The sequence below is a fragment of the Nelumbo nucifera genome, chromosome 5 (assembly GCF_055504915.1).
Source record: "Nelumbo nucifera cultivar China Antique chromosome 5, China Antique-T2T, whole genome shotgun sequence".
NCBI lineage: Eukaryota > Viridiplantae > Streptophyta > Magnoliopsida > Proteales > Nelumbonaceae > Nelumbo > Nelumbo nucifera.
The window spans coordinates 51,799,955-51,823,372 of NC_142653.1; the positions used below are offsets into that span (position 1 = coordinate 51,799,955).

General features: G+C 42.3%; 1 pseudogene across 1 annotated transcript; it reads left to right on the top strand.

Annotated features, from left to right (window-relative positions):
• The first annotated feature begins 1,855 nt into the window (after positions 1-1,855).
• On the top strand, positions 1,856-22,137 carry LOC148791612 (flavonol synthase/flavanone 3-hydroxylase-like; annotated as a pseudogene). The gene is made up of 3 exons (XR_016076117.1): positions 1,856-2,341; positions 4,365-4,690; positions 18,328-22,137. The product of XR_016076117.1 is annotated as a flavonol synthase/flavanone 3-hydroxylase-like (transcript).
• Positions 22,138-23,418: the final 1,281 nt, after the last annotated feature.

Consider the following 23,418-nt stretch of genomic DNA (forward strand, 5'->3'; position numbering starts at 1 on the left):
CGATACTGGCCGATACGTCGTACCCACTGAGAAAGTTGACCTTGGAGATAGGGTCCACTTTTTTTTTTTTTTTCGGATTTTGGTTCAGAGGAGCCGGTTTAAGTCCTAGCTACCCTCTGAGCCAGGCCTTGACCCGATACAACCCCTGTAGGGGCGTATCGGGAAGGGCCCGATATGACACGTATCGACCGATACGGACTAATAAGTAACGATTTTTTGAACCTTACCTAGAGTATTGGTACCAAACAGAAAAAGTTGTTGCTCCAGGAAACGTCCTACCTGGCAGCAACAATTCCAAACAAAAAGAAGACACTGTTTTCTCTCCAAGCCACACATCAGCAGAGAAAACGGTGCTGCAACTGCAGAGCCGATACCAAACATATACTAAATTAATATAAATTATTTACTTTTTAAGCCTAAATTATTTACTATTAAACAAAGTAAAATGTAACTTTAATTAAAAGTAAAGAATTTATTTTTAATTGATGTAAAACCACGAAGGATCGAAGTTAATCAAATAATTTTCCTAAATTATTTAATAATTATTCATTGAAATAATAATAATTGATTGTAATTTAAATAATTATGAAACAATTTCTGATAACAAAGTTCTACAGAGAACATAGATAAAGAAAGTTCTACATCGAAGGTGTAGAAGTGTAGAAGTGTAAGTGTGTTCTCGAGAAATCCTCTCGCAACACCCTATTCGTCAGTTTCCATCCACGGACAAAGATGAATTTCTGAGTCAAATAGATAATACCCTACTTTAGAGCATCAACTTATCACCTAGAGATTCAACTGAAACCAAAAATGTAACTGGGATCGCCAAAATTGGATTCAAATGTGTCCAGATCAGGTAGACTGGTTTTGTTTAATGTTTCAGTCTTTCATATATTAAAAGAGGGGATTGGTTTTGAGGAACTCCGGTTATGGGAATACACTGTCCAGTAATCCAAAGGATTTATGTGGAAATTGTTTGATGTTTCAGATTAGGTAGACTGGTTCAGTCTGGCTGATACCAGAATTATTTACTTTTTGGGAGTCTCGCCTAATAAACTGCCGTTAGGAACAAAGTTCCGTCAAAATTTAAGTCATCAAACATTCATGACATGGCAAATTTTTATAGGCAGGTAGGTGAACTGAAGGGTCCGTATATAGGATAAGAAACTCCTACTGGCCATAACAAACTTAACGTTAGGCTGGAACCATCACCAAGGTCCTCGGAGATGGTTGCATAATGTTGCTTGATGTTGGAAATCTAGATTTTTTATTAGGAAAATTCCTTATCAGAACCCCGCATTTTGGCTCGAGTGACAATTTAGTTCTCGAACTTTAAAATGCGATAATTTAGTACCCAAACTTTTAAAATGTAATAATCCAGTACCTATACTTTCAAAATGTGATAATTCCGTTAATCAGTCCTTTAATCAGCTGTTAAGTGACATTTGAAAAGTCAAAAATACCCTAAGAATGCCATCTAATTCTCTTTATCAACCATCCAAACATTGACAATAAAATGAACAGTACCAAATTCTAGATTCTTCTAAACAATCACCAATTTTTTTGAATAGAAGATGCTAGGATTTGGAACTGTTCAGTTTATTGTCAATACTTAGATGGTTAATCAAGAAAATTAGATGGCATTCTTAGGGCATTTTTGACTTTTCAAATGTCACTTAACGGCTGATTAATGAACTGATTAATGGCAGGTACTGAATTATCACATTTTGAAAGTTTAGGTGCTGGGTTATCACATTTTAAAATTCAGGGACGAAATTGTCACTCGAATTAGGTGAGCGTGATTGGTTAAAAGTATTTAGGGTCAACTATCCATTATCCCTTCCTTGTGGAAAGGGTGGGCACAGAATCAACTAATAAAAACCATTTCTAGAGGAAACATGGAGGTGGAGAGTGTGCAATTCTTGTCACTGAGAGGGATCAAGGAGCTGCCGGAGAAATTTGTCCATCTGGCAAACGAGAGGCCGGAAAACACCACGGCCATTGAAGGAGTTTCAGTACCCGTAATCTCACTTTCTCAAACAGCTGATGCACTTGTGAACAATGTATCAAGTGCATGTTCACAATGGGGGTTCTTTCTTGTCACTGACCATTGCATCTCGGCGTCGCTCATTCGCCGTCTCCAAGATGTCGGTGAGGAATTCTTTCAGCTTCCACAAAAAGCAAAAGAGGGATATGCAAGTGATCCTTCCTCCGGCAGGTTTGAGGGCTATGACTCGTGGATGACTCCCAGTCGTGAGCAAAAGGTTGAGTGAATGGACTACTTCTTCCATCTGATTTGGCCTCCTAATACAACATGGCCTCGAAATCCTAGTTCTTACAGGTATTTTCGATTGCAGGAAGACAGATTACTAGCACCGCACTGATATATATCATCAGATGTGGTGGGAAGTGGGATGGAAGTCTGGATCTCCTCCCCACAAAGTGCACCTCACACCTTCCTCACAGCCCCATCCTACCGTGTATTGGGAATATCTCCCCATGAATATTGATACAAAGTATGGAAGATACTGCCATTACACGGTAAGATAAGGCTGTGTAGTCAGTCTGAGGTGTGCTCTGTGAGGAACAGATCTGGACTCGGTGGGATTTACTACTTCTCACAGAATGTGCCTCTCACCAACCTTTCAGCCATGCATTGTGAACATCTTCAATATTTGATTTTGTTAATTTTGAGAAGATGTTGCCAATAAACCACTATGATATGATATAAAATTAGTGTAAAGGTGCTCTATGAGGAGAAGATTCTGGATCTCTTGACCAGGTTTATCCACAACACACTACCCCAGTAAATTGGGAACATCTCTTCCTGTATAATACTATATAAAAGGATGAGATGTGGATAGATCTGAGCAGAGTTCATATGGACAGGAAATCCGGAATAGGAGGATGAAATGTTCTCCATATGTGATTGCGATGTTACATGGTTAGACATGAGCGAAGTTTGTATGAATAGGAGATCCAGACTCCTATGAGAAGCAAATCCCTTCTATGACGAGTAAATCCATTTTCCTTCAGGGTTCAAAAGTTCAAAACGGGCATAAAAGCATAGTTTTCAAAACTGGATCGGACCGGATGGTCAGACTTGAAAAATCAAGAACCGGTTAGGTGATCGGTTCTGTTTTTCCCTAAAACCGGGATTTCTCAAAAAATCGTTGATTTTGGTCAGCAAACCGCTGATCCGGACAGTTAATCGTTCGAACAGTTTTGCCCATTTTTTATTTTTTTAAAAAATTTTAATTGTTTTTTTTTTTATTTTTTTGTCAGAACGAGCTGACCGTCCGACCCAATAACTGGACCCCTGACCAGTTCGATCTCTGGGTCAGTTTTAAAAACCATGATTAAAACAATACCGAACATCACCCTAAAAAGTAAAAGAATGATAATAGGTGACAAAATTGTGTGCATTGGCATTTTAGACTCCGAAGAGTTGGAAAAGATACTATTGCTCTAGTTCAGTCTCAAGAAGACGATGAAAAATATCTTCTTCTTAAGGGTAATTTTGGGATTTTGAAATGTTTTAAATCATGCCTGACATCATGTGCTCCAGATAGTTGACGGAAAGTTAACAAATGGAATAAAGTTAGGGATGCAAATGTATCGATTCGGATTCGAATCAGGGTTATCCAAATCCGATCCAACACTGTTCATGGTGGATCTGATCTGATCCAAATATTCGATTATATCTGATAGGCCTCAATCTAAACTTGAATCCTATTGTGAAGTTGGATCTTCCGATCTGATCTGATTCAATTTGTTTTCTTTAAAATTTAATAAACTATTAAAAGAAAAATATACCAATTTAAATAAAGAAAAAACAAAAAAATACAAGTATTTTTTTTTTAATTATTTTCATCATATATATCCATATTTTTATAAAAAAATAAATAATATAACAAATTTATAAAAGTACAATATAAATAAATAAATAACATATGTGTGTATTATATATTTATTTATATAAATAAATAAATAACATATATCGGATCGGATAGGGAATAGTCCAAACCCAAACTAATTTCTGATTGAATTCTATTATCTGATCCAAAGATTCAAACAGGGATAATCCAAATTTGACTAAAGAAAATCGGATCATGATCAGATCCATTTGCACTCCTAACTAGTGGTTACACTGATGTTAGAGTAAAAAATGTCATTTCAACAGCAATAAGGTGTTCACAAACCAGAGGAGTGTCTATGTAAATCACCCTATGTTATTATTATTATTATTATTATTATTATTATTATTATTATTATTATTATTATTATTATTATTCATTAACCCTTATTATTATTATCGAAGAATATGGATTATGGCATTATGTAAGCTATGTTTATCATTGCAGGGAGGTGACCGAAGAATACACAAAAGAAATACTGAAAGTAAGTGATGAAATACTAGAGCTGCTCTCGCAGGGACTCGGTTTAGAAGGGAAGACTTTGAAAGCAGACTTGGGCGGTGAAGCAATGGAATACAGAATCAAAATACTTTTACCCCAAATGCCCAGAGCCTGAGTTGGCCTTTGGATCGAGGCCTCACACAGATTTATGTGCTCTCACAATACTAGTCCCAAACAATGTTCCAGGCTTTGAAGTATGAAAAGATGGAAGATGGATTGCTGTCGATTACATACCAAATTCTCTCATAGTCATCATAGGCGATCAGATCCAGGTCAAGCTCCAACCCTCTTATTTATAAATTAAAAGGAGTGTTCTATTCTCAAGGAATAGTTCTATCAAAAAACTTGGTATATGTTTGGCATCGATGCTGCAGATAAAATAGAAAACAATGCTATTGATATGTGGGTTGGAAGTATCGTTTTTTGAGAAAATGGTGTTTTTTTTTTAGTTTTGAAACGTTGCTGCCAGGTAGGACATTTATTGGAGCAACAACAACACTTTCTGTTTGGTACCAGTGCTCTATATCTGTTTTCAGCACCGGTACCCATTATAGGAAGTTCACGTCACTGCCACATCACGTTCTCGTTGGCAGCAACGAGCTCCAATATGGGAAAACGTCAAATTTGGCGTTGCTCCAAACCATGCCTTCTTGATTTCCAAGACATGGCTTGGAGCACCATTTTTATGGAAAAACGGTTCCAAACAAATAGACGTTTCCTAGAGCACCATTTTTTCCAATGTGGTGCTGATGTGTCACCGTTTTCTGGAGAAACGACATCAATGCCAAGCTTAAGCTGTTATGTGAGGCCCTTAAATAGGTTTTTATTGTCTAACAGCACCCTTTCATATAAAAGTCCAATCTGTTAAGGTTCGGTTCCAAATTCTTGAAACCAACCCGTGTGCTGGCTGGTTACAAGGTGTGTGGGGGACCCTACCCAAACAGATCCGAGAATCAGTCTTGATTAGACTAGGTGAGATCAGCCATGGTTTATTTGGTGGAACTCACCTTGAAATAAATCACACATGACTTTGAGGATATAAAGATTTGAACCCAAGCACTCATGGTTACAAAAACCATAGTTCCACTTAACCATTGATCTACATGTGAATTGATAATTATTTTCCTTAATATTTGAATCTGTATAGTAAATAATGTTTACAAATTTTAAATTATAATGATAAGTTTTGAAATATATATATATATATGATGTAGCGCAATCCAACTACTCCCAACTGGAGGTGATCTGGCTTCCAGTAGACAACGGACTCAGTTGATCTGCAAAAAGCGAATAAGAGAACCCGGGGGTGCTTACCCGGCGAGGCCGTCCGATGCTTAAGTCAGTACTTGGTTGCGAGCTGAAGATTGCTTAGAATGAAAGAGAGCTAGAGAGCAGAGATTACGCGTACCTTTCACCCTCGGGGGGTGGAGCCTTTATATAGTGGAGTCCTCGCGGTTTTGCGGAGTAGTTCCGGGATCATCGTCACGATGAGGTCCGTTTCCACGTTGATTGGGGATAATGCTCCCAACTGATAAAGTTCATCACTTCCGCCCGAATCGGACGGGGAGATAATGCTAGCTGTTATGAGGCATGATCCCGTGGAGTTCGGGAACCGTCAGAGTGATTTTCGGGATTATCTTGAGGGTAGATCGATATCCCCGAGCTGATGTCTACAAATCTCGAGCTAGATTAAGTACTGGGTGACTATCGAATTTATGCTTGTTGCAATCTGGTGCCGAGGTGATCTTAGCTCTGGATGATCTTAGATCGAAGTAACCATGTCTCGAAGTAACTTTAGTTCTGGATAATAAGGTACCCGAGGTTGCCCTGTAGCGAACTGGCTATGCTGAGTTGTCGTTTATGCCAGGTCGCGTCCACGTGTCCTCTTGTTATGAGGTTGGGCCAAATCACCCTTCATCAATTGCCCCCCACTCCCCGAGCCAGGGGTCCTGACCAGGTGTGGGGAGTTCACGATGTGACAAGTGGATTTGGCTCAAGGTTCAGGTCATTCTATAGAATAGATCGTCGGTCGGACTAGTTCGGCTGCTCGGCTCAACCAAGGGTAACCCAAGTCGCTTGTGGTTTACGCGCAGACGTCACGCGATCTATAAATTCCGCGGACGCCAAAAAATGCGCTAAACCGATTTCAACCTTGGGGATCACAGAACCGGTTTTCTTAGGAACCACCAGATCACTTTGATCTTGACCGTTGATTCTTTGATACAGTGGCTATAAATAGGGGGGACCCGAGACTCATTTTCTTCGCCATAAACTTACTAGTCTTCGATCCGAGGTCGCACTTAAGCTCTATAGCTCGGGTTTTCCAGTTTGCTATTTCTTTTCAGTTCAGTCGTTTTCCTTGGTGAGTCTTCCCTAGCTCTTCTTTTCAATTCAGTTCAGATTGTTTTCATGTCTAGCTTTAGCTTTGATAGCCTTTTAGATGATGCTGAGGGAGGTGCCTCGGCCCAGGTCGATAGCCGTAATGAGGCTACTTCGGGTCCGGAGGTAGTCCGCGACCCTCCCGAGGTGCAGTCACCTCGAGAGGCGCAAGAGGCCTCAGATAATCCGGCATCCACTTCGCATCGAGGTCGGGTGCCAGACAACTTTGTCCCCTCGACGATGACTGTGGATAGGCTCCAGGCCTTAGTGTATCAGTACAACCTTCCGAATGAGCTCACCTATAGTCTCCCGGTAGGCAACTTCCCTTGGGAGCACGATCACAATGAGATCGTGATTTTCGAAGAGTAGCTCGTGGTTGGTCTTCGTCTGCCTTTGCACCATTTGATTGTAGAAGTCCTGAAGTTTTTTAACATTACCATAGACCAGCTACCCCCGAATTCCATCTGCAATGTAGTAGGAACCATTTCGCTTTTCCACGACTTAACCTGCCCTTCGACCTCGATATCTTCTCCTCAATCTTGTCCATCAAGAAGAATGCTTCTTGTGTCCTTCTCGAGCATAGGCGGACCTACTATCTGTCACCTCGTCCGGCCTATAAGCTTTTGCACGAGCTCCCTAATAGTATCCCGGCCTGGAAGCGAAGATACTTCGTGGTCTGCAGTCCCGAGGGATGGCCTTTTCCAACCCATTGGAGGGCGGCCATTCAGGATTTCGGTGTTAGACTGGACCTGAAGACAAGGGAGACACTCCAGTCTTGGGTGGAGCTCGGCTTCAACTTCGCGGACTACATTGTCGAAGACAAGCTCGTGCAAGCCGGATTGAGTCCTGGTAGGTCGTCTTGATTTTGTGTTGGTACCTCAATTTTTATGAAGTTGCTAACACAATGCTTTCATTGCAGCTCCCATGAAGCTCGATGCAAACAAACTTTTTGGGTGGATGAAGGGGAAAAAGAAGCGAGCTTCCAAAAGAGCTCGCATTGAGTCACCGGAGCCCGCCGTGCCTGAGCCCGATCAATCCTCTGCTATGCCTCCGGTAATCGACTTGATCGAGGAGGAATCAGAGAAGACCCCACCTCGCGTGCCTGAGGCGTCCTCGTAGCCTGCTCCTATGACAGCAGCTTCTTCGGGTAGTGAGGAAGCAGTTAAGAGTATCCTGACTGCAAAATATAGCCTCCTCAAGAGCAAAGGTGCGGTGTACACCGAGGAGGTCGCGAGTTGGGCTGAATTATCGGTCACTTAGCTTGGGGCTCAGGTAGCTACCCACTGCATGGTGGTAGGTCTAGTTTTACTTCTTCAGTTTTGTGCTTGTAACTTTGCTGGTACTAACTTATGTTCTTTTGGCAGGTGAACTCCGCCGTGCATGCCCTGACGTACCAGTTTGAGTTGCATTTGAAGCGGGCTCTAGCAGCTGATTTCAACTACGCTTTTTTTGATGGGTTACCCCGAACTACGCAAAGGTATTGTATGGGTTACCTCGAACTGTCGAGTTACCGAGCTGGACAACAAGTAAGGATAACCAAAGTAAATTTTTTCTAAGTGATGGTCACCCCGAACTGTCAACTAGTACTATTGGTAGGGGCAACTTCACGTAATGTATGCCGTGCGCAGGCTACTCAATTAAATGCTGGTTGTCCCTAATGGGCCCAACCTGTTGTTATATGCTGAAGTGGGCTAGACATTGTAGGGCTCATACCCGAGCTGTCTACGCCTTAGGCATTAAAAGTACTTTGCCTATGCCGAAAAGGTGACTAGGTCTTATATGTCCATGCCGAGGATGCGACTGGGAGTAGTTTGCCCATGCCGAAGAGGCGACTGGGTCTTATGTGGTGCTATGGTTTTTTATCAGCTCGGCATTTTAGTCCTTGGACTTCTAGGAGTGACTAGTAGTCCTCTCTTCAGTTCGGCAATCATAGGTAGTTTCACCTTAGGTTGACGATGTTCTATGCCCGAGGTACCTGTTTGCCTTCTAAGGTTTCGAGCTCGTATGTACCTTCCCCAAGTATCCGTTTTACTCGGTAGGGCCCCTCCCAGTTCGGTCCGAGCTTACCGACACTGGGCTCAGGTACCATGACTTTTCTGAGGACCAAGTCACCGACACGGAAGTGCCATTTCTTGACCCGAGCGTTATAATACGGAGCCACCCTTTGCTGATAGGCTGTAGTCCGAATGTATGCTAGGTCTCGTACCTCTTCCACCAGGTCGAGGTTGGTTCGGAGCTTGCCGTCGTTTGCTTCTTTGTTGTATGCCTCCAGGCATAGTGTAGGCACCTCAATCTCGGCTGGGATTACCGCTTCTGTGCCATAGGTGAGGTTGAAGGGGATTTCACTCGTGGCGGTCTTCACAGTAGTTCGGTAGGCCCATAATGCGTTGGGTAGCTTGTCTACCCATAGTCCTTTAGCTTGGGCTAAGCGGGCTTTTAGTCCTTGGAGTATAGCTCTGTTCGTGACTTCCGCATGCCCGTTTGTTTGAGGGTGTGCCACCGAAGTGAAATTTTGTTGTATCCCATCTCGGCACACCAGTTCTGAAACTTGATATCCTCAAACTGCTTACCGTTGTTAGAGATGAGCACCCGAGGTAGCCCGAAGCGACATACTATACTCCTCCAAAAGACGTTTTGTACACTTCGTGCTGTGATTGTCGCTAAGGGTTCCGCCTCCACCCACTTTGTGAAATAATCCACTACTACCACCAAGAATCTCCTCTGTCCTGTCACTGGCAGGAATGGTCCAAGAATGTCGATTCCTTACTGTGCGAAGGGCCATGGGCCAGTGAGGTACTTCAGGTCGGCAACATGTTGGTGGTGGATGTTGGCATGCCTTTGGCATTTATTGCACTTCTTGACGAGCTCGAGTGCGTCTGCCTTCATCATGGGCCAGTACTACCCCTGTCATAGCGCTTTCTGGGCGAGGGCCCTACGTCCCAAGTGTCCGCCACACAGGCCTTCATTAGTGTCGTGGAGAACGAGCTCGGTCTCTAAGGGTCACAAGCAGCGCAAGTAGGGGAGCGTGTAAGATCTTCGGTATAGCCGTCCGTCTATCATGACATACTTGGCTACCTGACGCTTTACACTTCTGGCTGCGTTGTGATCTACAGGGAGGGTCCTGTGAAGCAGATAGCTCGTGAGTGGGTCAATCCAGCTCGGCTCTTCTTGTGCAACAAGAGTGACCTCTTCTGTCCCCCTGAGAACGTTGGGCCGAGGTAGGTTCTCTACATACACGGTCTTGAAGGTGTTGCTACTCGTGCTGGCTAACCGAGACAAGGCATCGGCCTCAGTGTTCTCAGACCCTGAAATCTGCTTGATGAAGTATGATTGGAAGCTACGTAGAACTTCCCTGACCTTGGCTAGATAAGCAGCCTTGGTGGGGTCACGAGCTTCGTAATCGCTGGTGACCTGGTTGACCACGAGATGGGAGTCACTGCAGATGACGATGTGCTTCGCTTGTACTTCATTAGATAAAGCGAGCCTGGCTATTAGTGCTTCGTACTCCGCTTTGTTATTGGATGCTATGAACTCAAACCGAAGTGCGTACTCCAACTTCACCCCGCTTGGCCCACAGATTAATGCCGGCTCCACTTCCTTGCTGATTAGACGAGCCGTCTACATGGTGGATCCAGGGCTGCTCATCCCAGGTTGGCCTCGCTCTAACCGGGACTGGTGTCGCACTGGTTGAAGCTTTCTCTCTGTGCTCAAGCTCAATCAGTTCAGGGACTACGGTGCTGAAGGTGCATTCTGCGACGAAGTCGGCCAAGGCTTGGGCCTTAATCGCCGTCTAAGGCTCGAACCGGATGTCGTACTCGCTGAGTTCGATGGCCCACTTCGTCAGTCTACCAGATACCTCGGACTTGAGTAAGATTTGCCTCAGAGGTTTGTTGGTGAGGACGACAATGGTGTGAGCTTGGAAGTACGGACGAAGCTTCTGAGCTGCAATGACCAGCGCATACGCTAGTTTCTCGATCTCGAGGTACCGAGTTTCGGCGTCCTACAAAACTTTGCTGACGTAGTAGGTACGTCGTTGGACCTAATCTACTTCTTTTATCAATACCGAGCTGACTACCACATCACTCGTGGAGAGGTACAACTTCAAAACATCTCCCTCCTCGGGTCGGGTCAGAACCAGGATGCTAGCTAAGTTTTTTTTCTTGCTCGTCGAAGGCGAGCGGGCACTCTTCGATCCATTCAAAATCCTTGCTTTTTTTAATCGCCTTGAAAAAAGGCAGGCAACGATCTACCGAATTGGATATGAAGCGGCTCAGAGCGGCTATACAACTGTTTAGCCTCTGAACCTCCTTCAATTTACGAGGTGGCCTCAAGTCTTGGAGGCCTTTATTTCTTCGGGGTTGGCTTCGATGCAACATCGATTAACTATGTAACCCAAGAATTTACCCGAGGTGACACCGAAGACACACTGAGGGTTAAACCTATTCATGGGCCGAGCCGGGCCAGGCTCGGGCTGGGCTTTTACTCATCATTAATAGAAATACGCTAGGCCCGAGCCCAAGCCCGGCCCGACCAATGGGCCTATAACTTGGGCCTGAGTCTGGCCCTGATAAAAGGACCAAAGCCCGACCTAATAAAAAAATTACAATTTTTCCTATTCAAATTAGAATTAAAAATTTAGATTGTCTTTTTTCCTATTTAAATGAACAATGGGCCTACAAGATGGTTTTTTTCCCTTTCTTTAAGGTTTTAAAACACAGTTTTACATTCTTAAATCAAAAAATTTATTCAAATGGACACAATCACATAACCCATTTTAAGTCTAATTTTAGGTTGGGTCAGGCCGGGCTATTTTGACAAAACCCGAGCCTGGGTCGAATTTATTACGAGCCAGGCTTTTTGGCCCGAGTTTAAGCCCACAGGCCTATAAACATGTTCAAGCCCGTTCGGGGGCCGGGCCGGCCTATCTGGCCACCCGGCCCATGAATAGGTCTAGTTAGGGCTTAACTTCATATTATGCTTGTGCAAAATTTCAAAGACACAATGTAAATCTTTTATTAAACAATTTGAAAATTGGGTTTTGACGACCATGTCGTCTACACAACATTCAACCTTGTTGCCGATCAACGGCTCAAAGATTCTGTTTACAAGTCTTTGGAAGGTCGCCTCGGCATTTTTTAGTCCAAAGGGCATGACCTTGTAACAATTCAACCCTAACTCGATTATGAAAGTCGTTTTGTCCTCGTCGGCAGGGTCCATCTTGATTTGATTATATCATGAGTACGCGTCCAAGAAACTTAGCAACTCGTGCCTTGAGGTCGCGTCCACTAGACGGTCGATCTTAGGGAGTGGGAAACAGTCCTTCAGGCAAGCCTGATTTAGGTCAATATAATCGACGCACATGCGCCATTTATCGTTGGCCTTTTCCAGATCGGGTAATGGACCTCCCTGATGAAATCGGCTGCGAGGAGCTTTCCGACCTCCTCGTCGACTATCCTCTAGCGCTCCGGGGTGAGGTTGCGTTTCTTTTGTCTAACGGGTCTAACTACAGGATCAATATTTAACTTATGAGTTATTATTTTTGCATCTATACCGGGCATCTCTATCGCAGACCATGCAAATATATCTAAATTTTTAATTAAAAAACTTACCAGCTAAGAACGGAGAGGTTCCTCAACCGATGCACCGATCTGGAGAGTCCTAGCTGGATCTTCTGTTGAAACAGGTATGTGAATGGTCTCTTCTATTGGTGTAGCTCGCTCCTCGGTGTACACCGTAGGTCGCTCTAGTTCGAGGTCATCCGCTGCCTTGGCTTTCCCTTTGAGGGCGGCGACGTAGCATTTGCGAGGCTCGAGCTGGTCACCTCGCGCTACCCCTACTCCGAAGTTCGTGGGGAACTTCATATTCAAATAGTAGGTGGACACCACTGCGCAAAGTGCGTGGGTGATGGGCTGACCTACAATGGCATTGTACGGGGAGGGAGTCGCGACCACTAGGAAAGTATGCTTGAATCTTGCGATATTAGGCCACGTGCCAACCCCCACAAGTATTGAAATTCTCCTAAAGGGCCTGACTTCTTCTCCACTGAAGCCTACCAGAGGAGTATTCGTGGGCTTGATGTCGTTTTCTTAGAGCTGGAGCTTGTCGAAGGCGTACTTGAATAAGATATCAGTCGAGCTCCTTGAATCCTCTAGGACGCGCTTAACTTCGAAATCGTTGATCCGCATCTTTATGACTAGCGCATCATCATGGGGGTATTGAATCCCGTGCGTGTCATCTTCTGTGAAGAGTATAGGATCTTTGATCCTTGGTCTCTTCAGAGGATTCTGTTCTTCTCGCTCTAGCTCGCGGACCGAGGTCTTCCCTACTGCCAAGGTGCAGCTCGCGACAATAGACCCACCAATAATCATACGGATTACCCTACGGATGGGTCTCTTTTCAGGTAGCTATCTCTGCAGCTGCTCACTCTGTCTGCTACTAGACTCAGGAGCATCTCTCATTTGCTCCCCCTGCCGGTCTGTCTAATTTTTATTATCTTTTTGTACAAATTTTTTCAAGTATCTACGATGGATGAGTTCTTCAATCTTGTCGTGGAGATTTCTACAAATTTCGATACTGTGACCGTGATCTCTATGGAAATGACAGTATACATTCTTATTTCTTGTGTTAGGATCTCCCCTCAACCGGGGTGGCCACTTCAAATAAGAGGCGTCCTTGATCGCCATGAGAATCTCTCCCCACTTCGTGTTAAGGGGCGTGTAGTTCATCCTTTCTACTGGAGGAGTTCGGGAATGCTGATCTGACTTGTTCCCCCCCCTGGTTGGTGACTTGCTCTTTACTCGCTTGTTGTCCCCATTGTTCGAGGTGTCACCTTCTCGTTTCCTCTTCTCCGCTGGATTCCCACTTTTCTGGTTCATCTCCTCTTCTGTCCCGATGAATTAATCAACGAGCTTGAGAAACTCAGTGATATCCTTGGGCTTGTTGGCTACCACGTGCCACTTGAACTCTCTGTGAGTGATGCCTCTCTTCACTGTCGTGAGTCATACAACAAGATCCAAATCAGGAATCTGTAGACAAGTGTCATTGAAGCATTTGATGTAGTTTCGAATCGACTCTCCTTCCCTCTAGACTATGTTGAGGAGGCTTTCTTGTGACCTCGGACACTTCTTGCTGGTGATGAAGTGCGAGGTGAACATCTGCATGAACTGCACCGAATTCTTAATCGTCCCAGGTGCGAGGTTCCTATACCACGTGCTAGCTACTCCTTTGAAGGTCGTAGAGAAGGCAACCCACATCCAAGATTCATCAGCCCCAGCTAGGTGCATCTGGGACTGGAAGGAGTCTACATGATCATTTGGGTCGAATGACCCGTCGTACTTGTCCAGCGGAGGTACCTTGAAGTCCTTCGGCATCGGGGTGGCAAGGAGCTTGGAGGACAAAGGAGATTGCACGGAGAGGAGGGGAGCAGTCTTCGTGGCTTCCGAGCTCACCTCCTCTTTACCTTTTGGCTGCTCGATTTGAACAGGAGTGGCGAGCTGGCTTGGAACTGTAGCTCGGCATGCCTTACAACGCTGCTTCTGCTGCTTCTTGACTGGTTCTGCATTTGTGCTGCTAACTTCAGTGTGATCGGGCTCGGTGTGGACACGGGGTGGTTCAGACTATTGGTGTTGGCTTCTGTGAATGGAGGGGCCCCGTCTAGAGTCCATGGCCAGAACCCCAAACCGGTTCCCCACGAGCAAACCTTCATGACGCGATGGCCTGGGTGGAATGGCATCAGCAGGCTGAGTATTTCCCGATCTGTTAATACTCCGAAGCAGGAGGAGTAATCTGTCTGTTCCTCCTGCCGCGAGACAAGGCTTGGCTACCAAGGGGATGTGGAACCTAGGAAGCCTGTCCTTGGAGAGGAGGGCGAGTGTTCTGATGATGGAGTCTGCTTTGCTGTGGGGCCGGATTCCGAGGTGGAACCGGTTGCTGATTCTGTGGCAATGGAGGGAACTACTACTGATATTGCTGCTGGTAAAAGTGGTGCAAGACTTGCTGCTGGTAATGCTGGAACTGTTGGACATATTGCATTTGAGCTTGAATAGCTCGTACGCAGTGTACCAAGTCGTCAAGTTGATTCTGCCCAACTGCAGGGGGAACAACAGAAGTTTCAGTGAAGGTTGCAGCCACCATAGGAGGGAGAGGGGCATTCGCAAGCACTATGACTTGTGGTATGTTGAGTGTTGGGATCCCATCTACAGAGAGAGGCACAGTGAATTGCCCAATACACATGGCTGGGACCTGAGGTTGCCCCCCGAAGACGTTCATTTCAGCATTCTGTCCGGTGTTACTGGAGGACGCCATGGATGCTTTTCGAGGAAAAAGGCTTCTTGTATCGTTTCCCACAGACGACGCCAAATGATGTAGCACAATCCGGCTGCTCCCAGTTGGATGTGATCTAGCTTCCAATAGACAACGGACTCAGTTGATCTACAAAAAGTGAATCAGAGAACTCGGGGGTGCTTACATGGCGATGTTGCTCCAATGCTTAAGTCAGTACTTGGTTGTGAGCTGAAGTTTGCTTAGAATGCAAGAGAGCTAGAGAGCAGAGATTACGTGTACCTTTCACCCTTGGGGGGTGGAGCCTTTATATAGTGGAGTCCTCGCTGGTTTCGTGGAGTAGTTTCGGTATCATCATCACGATGAGGTCCATTTCTGCGTTGATTGGGGATAATTATCCCAACTGATAAAGTTCATCACTTCCGCTCGAATCGAATGGGGAGATAATGCTAGCTGTTACGAGGCATGATCTCATGGAGTTCAAGAACCGTTAGAGTGATTTTTTTGATTATCTTAAGGGCAGATCGGTATCCCCGAGTTGATATCTCCGAGTTGATACCCCGAGCTGATGTCTACAAATCTCGAGCTGGATTAAGTACTAGGTGACTACCGAATTTATGCTTGTCGCAGTTTGGTGCCGTGGTGATCTTAGCTCAGGATGATCTTAGCTCGAAGTAACCATGTTTCGAAGTAACTTTAGTTTGGGATAATAAGGTACCCGAGGTTGCCTTGTAACGAACTGGCTATGCTGAATTGTCGTTTATGCCAGGTCGCGTCCACGTGTCCTCCTGTCATGAGGTCGGGCCAAATCACCCTTCATCAATATATATTATTGAAAATCAAATTTAAACATTCTATGATTGTGATTTTTAATTAATCATACATATTGATACTAACATAATCAATGAGACAATTTGTGATTACGTAATTATATATGTCACATTCATAATTCTTAATGTCATAAAAAAACATGACATGTGATTATATATTAAACCCAACAGCATACATAGCCATCTAATTTGATTCTTGAACTTATGGAGTGCTTATTTTTTCAAGAAAAGATTTCATTGTTTTTTCTTTTTGGTAAATAAAGAAGATATACTATATTAAATCCAACAAAATATATATAGCCATCTAATTTGATTCTTGAAGTTATGGAATGCTTAATTTTTTCAAGAAAAGATTTCATCCTTTTTTTTTAATCTTTTTGGTAAAGAACGAACAAGTTCTATGGGTAGATCCTAGAACCAACCCTGGAACTGTTAAGGCTAGAACTGACCCTGAAACCAATCTTGACAATGTAGATTCTAGTTCCAAAAACCTAGAACTAACTCCTACAAGGTAGGTTTCAGGTTTTTCCTTGGAGCTAAACCGAAATGACTTGTGCTCACTCCTAACTAGCATACACCCACCCATACCCTGGAACTATTCAACCTGAAAGCTTAACTTGTTAAAACCGGGAATTGATAGTGCACGATCTGGATGCTCTTACCTGGAGGGAAACTCGGATGTCGGTTGCTTAGTAAGCCAGTCAAACTGCAAGAAAGGAATGCTCAAAGAACTCGTGGTGGTTCACCTGGCATGGTCGCTTCGATGCTTAAGTTAGTATTTTAATATGTGCAAGTTGAAAGTTTGAGAGAAAATAGGATAGTGAGCAAATAATTGTGCGTACCTTGTGAGGTTGGAGGTGAAACTTATATATAGGTGTTGTTTGGCGTGGACTTCACGCATCGCGTTCGAGATCTCCGGGAGGTTGTGCCTAACTGGTTCGATGTCTTCATAGGTAGACATGCACGTAAACTAATCTTCGTGCCTTGTTCGGTTTCCTCCAGAACATTCGGTGTGGGGGCTAAATTTCGAGAAACCCGGGAGTGACAGGATATGCACGTAGAATTGGTTAGCAAGTATGTCTCGTAGGTTGCCACCTGGACCTCAATTAGGTTGGCAAGTCCTCAAAGGAGGCCGCTCCTCTTGTTGAGGTCACTTTAACTAGTGACGAGGTATCACAAGTCGGCCCTAGAAGAGATGCTGCTAGTCGCCCTAAGTTGTGGACGAGGTCACCATGTCTGTTTCCACTAGGTCGATAGAGGCATGTCACTAGGTCGGCGACAAGGGCAAGTCACCAGGTTGACGGTAGAGGCATGTCGCCAGGTCGGACTTTGTCACTTTGGTTAAGGCAAGTCATCGAGTAGGTGGCGTCTGAGTATCATCCCGGTGTTCCAAGATGCCATGTGTTATGTTGTCACTGGGGGGCCAAATCTTCCCTCATCAGGAACCAAAAGTCATAATGGCTTTTAGGCTGCCCAACCCTTAGAATTGTTGATTTGATGATCAAAGACAATCCGCAATTTCCATTGTTTTAAGTTTGTTTAATTTGTTGTAAAACATGTTTTGGATTGATCAATACAAATTGGTGAGACGTATGTGTTGTAAAACATGTTTTGGGTTGAATTGGACCAATCCAGGCATTAAGGTCCAAAATAATTATTGGATTGAATTGGACTTGGTCCATCTGTAATGGATTTACATTGAAAAGGGTCGGGTTGAACTAATATCCAATCCGTTGATAGAAGTTAAGAGTACGGGTGTCAATGGATCAGGTTTGGGTTGGAACGAATCTGAATTAAAACCAATTTGACCAAGTTGGATAGTCCACATATTGAACTGGACCAGTCCAGGCTTAATGGTATTAAATCTGGTCCATTTGTAATGGACTCATATTGGACTAGGTTGGGTTGGACCAATATCTGGTCCATATTGACAGCCCTTCTCACACATGCATTTTTAGATATGCATGTTTCTATATAAACAGTCTCAATAACAGTTATATGCCAATTTATATTAATCAACCAAAATCCAAGGTTCAAAGTATCGATACATATTGTGCCGATGGCTTTTCGGTACATCCCTTCAGGGGTTATATCGAGTTAGACACTGGTTCAGAGGATAAACGGGCCTTAAACCGACCCCTTTAAACCAATTTTGAAAAAAATAAATAAAACCTAAAAAAATATCGTTTGGATCTTCCCTAAAACATTTTTCGTAGAAACAACAATTTGTGCAAAATATAACCTAAATCAATCATATGAAGGATATATAGATTTCAAAAGGCCAATAAATATGGACAGGTCTATATCATCAGCTGCACAATAAGGCACTTTTTATTGAGAGAAAAACCTTTTAATTTTCTCTTTGCCTGCATAATTTTATCTTTACTACTATTAGTGACATAGAGGATATGGTATTGCAGGTGTTGAGCAATGGAAAGTACAAAAGTGTTCTCCACAGAAGCTTGGTGCACAAGGATCAGGTGCGCATGTCATGGGCTGTGTTAATTGGGCCTCTCCCTTCACTTGTGAGTGATGAGAATCCACCCAAATATACACCCAAAAGCTACAAGGAATTCCGTCAGCGTAGGCTGAAGAGCTTACCACAGTAGAGTCCAGAGCTGCTGTGGCTGGGATGTTGTGGGCTCTGTTGTGTCTCCGATAAAATGACAACAGTTATGTCCTGATTCATGTTTTGTTTTGGTTAGTGTGAATAATAACACGGACACATTTCGCCAAAAACCCTTCTCTCTCTTAGCCAATGTTTTTAAAGCCGATCTAGAGGTTGAACCGTTTTTTTATTTGGGTCCCAAATAGGGGTGTCAATTGGACTAGATTTGGTACAATTCGATCCGATCTAATGTAAGTCCATTACAAATGGACTAGGTCCAATTCAATCCAATGAATATTTTGTACCATTTTGAATCCGTCTAATTCAATGTCTAGACCACCTAATTTGTTCAAATTTATTTTAATTTAGATTGATTCCCACCCAAACCTGGTCCATTAACACCTAAATTCTTATCTTCTATCAATGGACCTGATATCGGCTCAATCCAACCCAATCTAATATAAATTCATTATGGATGAACCAAGTCCAATCCAATCCAATAAATACTTTGGATCATAAGTCTGGACTGGTCCAATTCAATATGTCTTGTTGGTCCGTCCAGTCTGTTCAAATTGGTTTTGGTTTGGACAGGGTCCAACCCAAAACCAGTCCATCAACACCCCTAGACCCAAGTCATTGGTTGATCAAATGTGTTAGTCATGATTTCGTAATTAAAATTATTACAAAATAACAAAAATAATATATTCAGAAAATTTGAATAAATCAATTAGAGAAACAAAATGATGTCCTAAATTTAGAACATAGATAAAAAATTGTAAAAAAAAAACGATATTTTCAAAATATACAAAAGATGTAAACATAAATCATAATGTATTAAGTTTTAGGTGATGTTTGGCATCAATGACAATATCCCAAAAATCAGCGCCACATCGGAGCCACATGGGATAAAGAAGAATAGGTGATTTTCAATCTGTTTGGTTGGTGGATTTTTGCAATTTTTGGGAGATTGGAAAAACAATTCCTGAAATCAGCCCATTTTGAGGGTTCACCATTTTCGGTGATTCCCTGATTTCTAGGTGATTCCAGTTTTTGGAGGATGACATGGCATCTGACATGTCTCCAAGAAAAGTATGATTTCAAGGAAAAATAATTACCATTGAGAATCAGTATCAAACAAACAGCTTACATGGCATAAATGATACCAAACAATATTTTTTAATGATTTTTAAAAAATCACCGTGATTTCAGCATCAGCAAGAAAGAATGATCATCGATGCCAAACATCACCTTAATTAATTTATATTCTATACAAAAGATAAGTGGATTTTCTCATTTCTTATAACTGAATCAATGAAAATCTATATCTATATCTATACTACTTATAAAATTGCAAATAGGGTCTACTTTTCCGGAATTTTCATTGGACATAAATTACCCCTAAATCACTGAATTCTTGGGGAAAAATGTGTACTTTGACCAAAAAAAAAAACACATATTTAAGACATTTAATATTGTAAATTTCTGGGATTTTCATTGGACATAAGTTACCCCTTAATCACTGAATTCCTTGAAAACAAATGTGTACTTTCACAAAACACCATAACTAAGACATTTAATATTGTAATTTTTACTTATAAAAGTGCAAATAGGGTCTACTTTTCTGGAATTTTCATTGGACATAAATTACCCCTGAATCACTGAATTTCTTGGGGAAAAATGTGTACTTTGACAAAAAACCATATTTAAGACATTTAATATTCTAATTTTCTGGGATTTTCGTTGGACATAAGTTACCCCTTAATCACTGAACTCCTTGGCGACAAATGTGTACTTTCACAAAACACCATAACTAAGACATTTAATGTTGTAATTTTCTAAAGGGGAAATTGTATTTCTCTTCTGCAACTTCTCACCCGTCGCTCTTTCTTTCATACCTTCTCATACCTTCCATGACCTTTCTTTTGCGACAAATCCAAAGATTTCAGGCTCCCTGGAAACCTCACGTTCGATAGATCAAAGTCCAGCTGGTTATTAGATAGATTGACCTACGTTGCTGTTGCATTCTCCCTGAACAAAATCGACGCTTCCCCGATGAGATTGTTATACGACAGATCGATTCTCGATACGTTAAATTGTCCCAGAGATCTGGGTATCTCACCGGAGAGCTGGTTGTGAGACAGAAACATGGAGAAACCACCCAGCATGTCTGCATTGAATCCCCCAAACGAGTAAGGTATGTTTCCGGTGAATCTGTTCCATCCCAGGCTAAGAAGCTTCAGTTCGTTGAGGTTGACAAGGGAAGGCGGGATCGAGCCGGAAAGCTGGTTGTAGGGCAACTCCAGCTCCCGGAGATTTTTGAGTTGGCTGAAGAACTCTGGGATGGGGCCGGAGAGAGTGGTGTTACGTATGGTGAGGGATACCAGATTTTGAAGCTTTGTGAATGATGAAGGGATGGAGTCAGTGAGGTTGGGGATGTTATAGAATGCAAGGGCCAGGAGGTGGGAGAGGTCACCAATGGCTGCCGAAATTTTGAAGGGAGATTTTGATAGAATCAAATACCAAATTCTGACTCGACGGCTTGACTCTTTCTCCCAACATTATTTATCAAGGGGAGGGCTGAGGAGGCGAATTTATATCCTGCAATTACTAAGCGAGAGAGAGAGAGTATGGAGAAACGTTTTCATGCAGCAGCTTCAGAAGGGAGTGTATCTTCCTTAATTGAATTGCTTCAAGAAGACCCGCTTATTCTCGATAGGGTGATTGTATCTTGCGTCAGTGAGACTCCTTTGCACGTAGCAGTGTTGCTCGGTCACCTCAATTTGGTGCGAGAGCTTCTACGGCACTAGCCGGAGCTTTCTGATCTCGAAGCTGACTTAAGAAGATGGCAGTCACCTCTTCACTTGGAATCAGCCAAAGTGTATGTTGATATTGTAAAAGAGTTGTTGGTTGGCCGCACTTGCTTTGCTCGTGACAAAGATGGGAATACCCCGCTTCATCTAGCAGCAATGAAAGGCTGAGTTGAAATCCTGAAAGAATTGATTCAAGCAAAACCACAAACAGCTCGACTACAATTGGATCGTGGAGGGACCATTCTACACCTCTGTGTGAAGTATGACCACCTGGAGGCACTGAAGTTGTTGTTGGAGTCGGTGGGTGATGACGATTTTGTAAACCTGAGGGATGATGATGGGAACACAGTTCTTCGTCTCGCTGTAGCTGATAATCAAATTGATTTTACTTGTCAGGTTCACCTCTTTGTGCCAAAGAGACGTCACTCTAACAAATACTAAATAGGGTTAACACTCTTCATTTTTTTCTAGCTTTCACCTAAACATAACCTTTGTGGGTGTTTGGAACTGTTTGGTACCATTTTTCCAGAAATATGCATTTAGGCGCAGTTTAGTCATGAAATATGCATTTAGGTTGACGTGGACAATTTGGGTCATTCAACTTTAATAGTGTTGTAATGGATGGTGAGTTTTAGAAAATAAAATCTCACCGACATTGTGAGTTTTAGACGTTTTAAAAAGTTGTAGTGAATTAAAGAGAATTCAGAAAAAGTGATGATGGGTTTTGGACAATTATCCTTTTTAAAATTTTCATTGGACATAAATTACTCCTTAATCACTGAATTTCTAGGGGACAAATGTGTACTTTAACAAAACACCATAACTAAGACATTTAATATTGTAATTTTCTAGAATTTTCATTGGACATAAACTACTCCTTAATCATTGCATTTCTTGGGGACAAATGTGTACTTTCACAAAATACCATAATTAAGACATTTAACATTGTAGTTTTCTAGAATTTTCATTGGACAAAAATTACCCCTTAAACGCTGAATTCTTAGGGACAAATGTGTACTTTAATAAAACACCATAAATAAGACATTTAATATTGTAATAGTCATTGTTCAACCATAGAAGCCATTTATGTGCATAGATGCTACCTCATCTTCCCAGTAAAGTTCACCCAATCAAAAAGAAACCTACCCTTACCTTCACATATAAATGTAAATTTTCCTCCCATTCAAAGGAAATAAAATTTACAAACAGAAAAATTAATTATAAATATATGACAAGAAATAATAATTAAGGAACCAAATCAAAATAAGTCACTTAGAAATATTAAAAAAATGTAGAAAATATAAAGTACTACATATATATATATATGTATATATATATAACCCTATCCGAGCAATTAAACAATTTTAGAGGGGGTGCAAGATTCTCTCTAGAAGGATTACGAGTTGCCATGTCAGCATGACAATCTCCAATTTTTTGCCCTAGAATTAGGAAAGTGAGTGGGTAAGCCCACTAACTATAAAATAGAGTGGTTAACTCCTAGAAAATTGTTAACTTACAAACATGTCTCATCTAAACACATAGAGCCATCTACATTGGCTTTTTTTAGCTATTTATTTTTTCATTCTTTTTTCAAAATTTTGGAGAATACACGTCTAAACAAGGTTTTAAAACCTGATCCAAAACTGGAACCATTTTGTCCACTGGTTTCTAGGTCAGCGGTTCAACCATCCAGTTCAAACAAACAACCCATTCCAACTTTTAAAAAAATAAAAATAAAATAAAAGTAGTTAAAATAAAAACAGCCAAAAGCTTCTGAAGGGGCCGAATGGATCAATAATTTGATTTACCGGGTCAGCGAGTCACTAACCAAATCAATGATTTTTTGGCCGAGGACCGGGTTAAGGATGAAATGGAACCGGTTGTCTGGATGATTCTTGGGCCAAATAATCCAACCATTCAGGTCAACGACAGTTAGAAAACACTCTCTAAATGTGTACATCAACATTCCAATAATTAAATATTTTAAATAACAAAATGTTAAAAAATAGCTAAACCATAATAACTTAAAAATAAATAAAATTTGAATAACAAAAAATTTAAAAAATTAGAGTTGCCTAGCATGGAAATCTCTA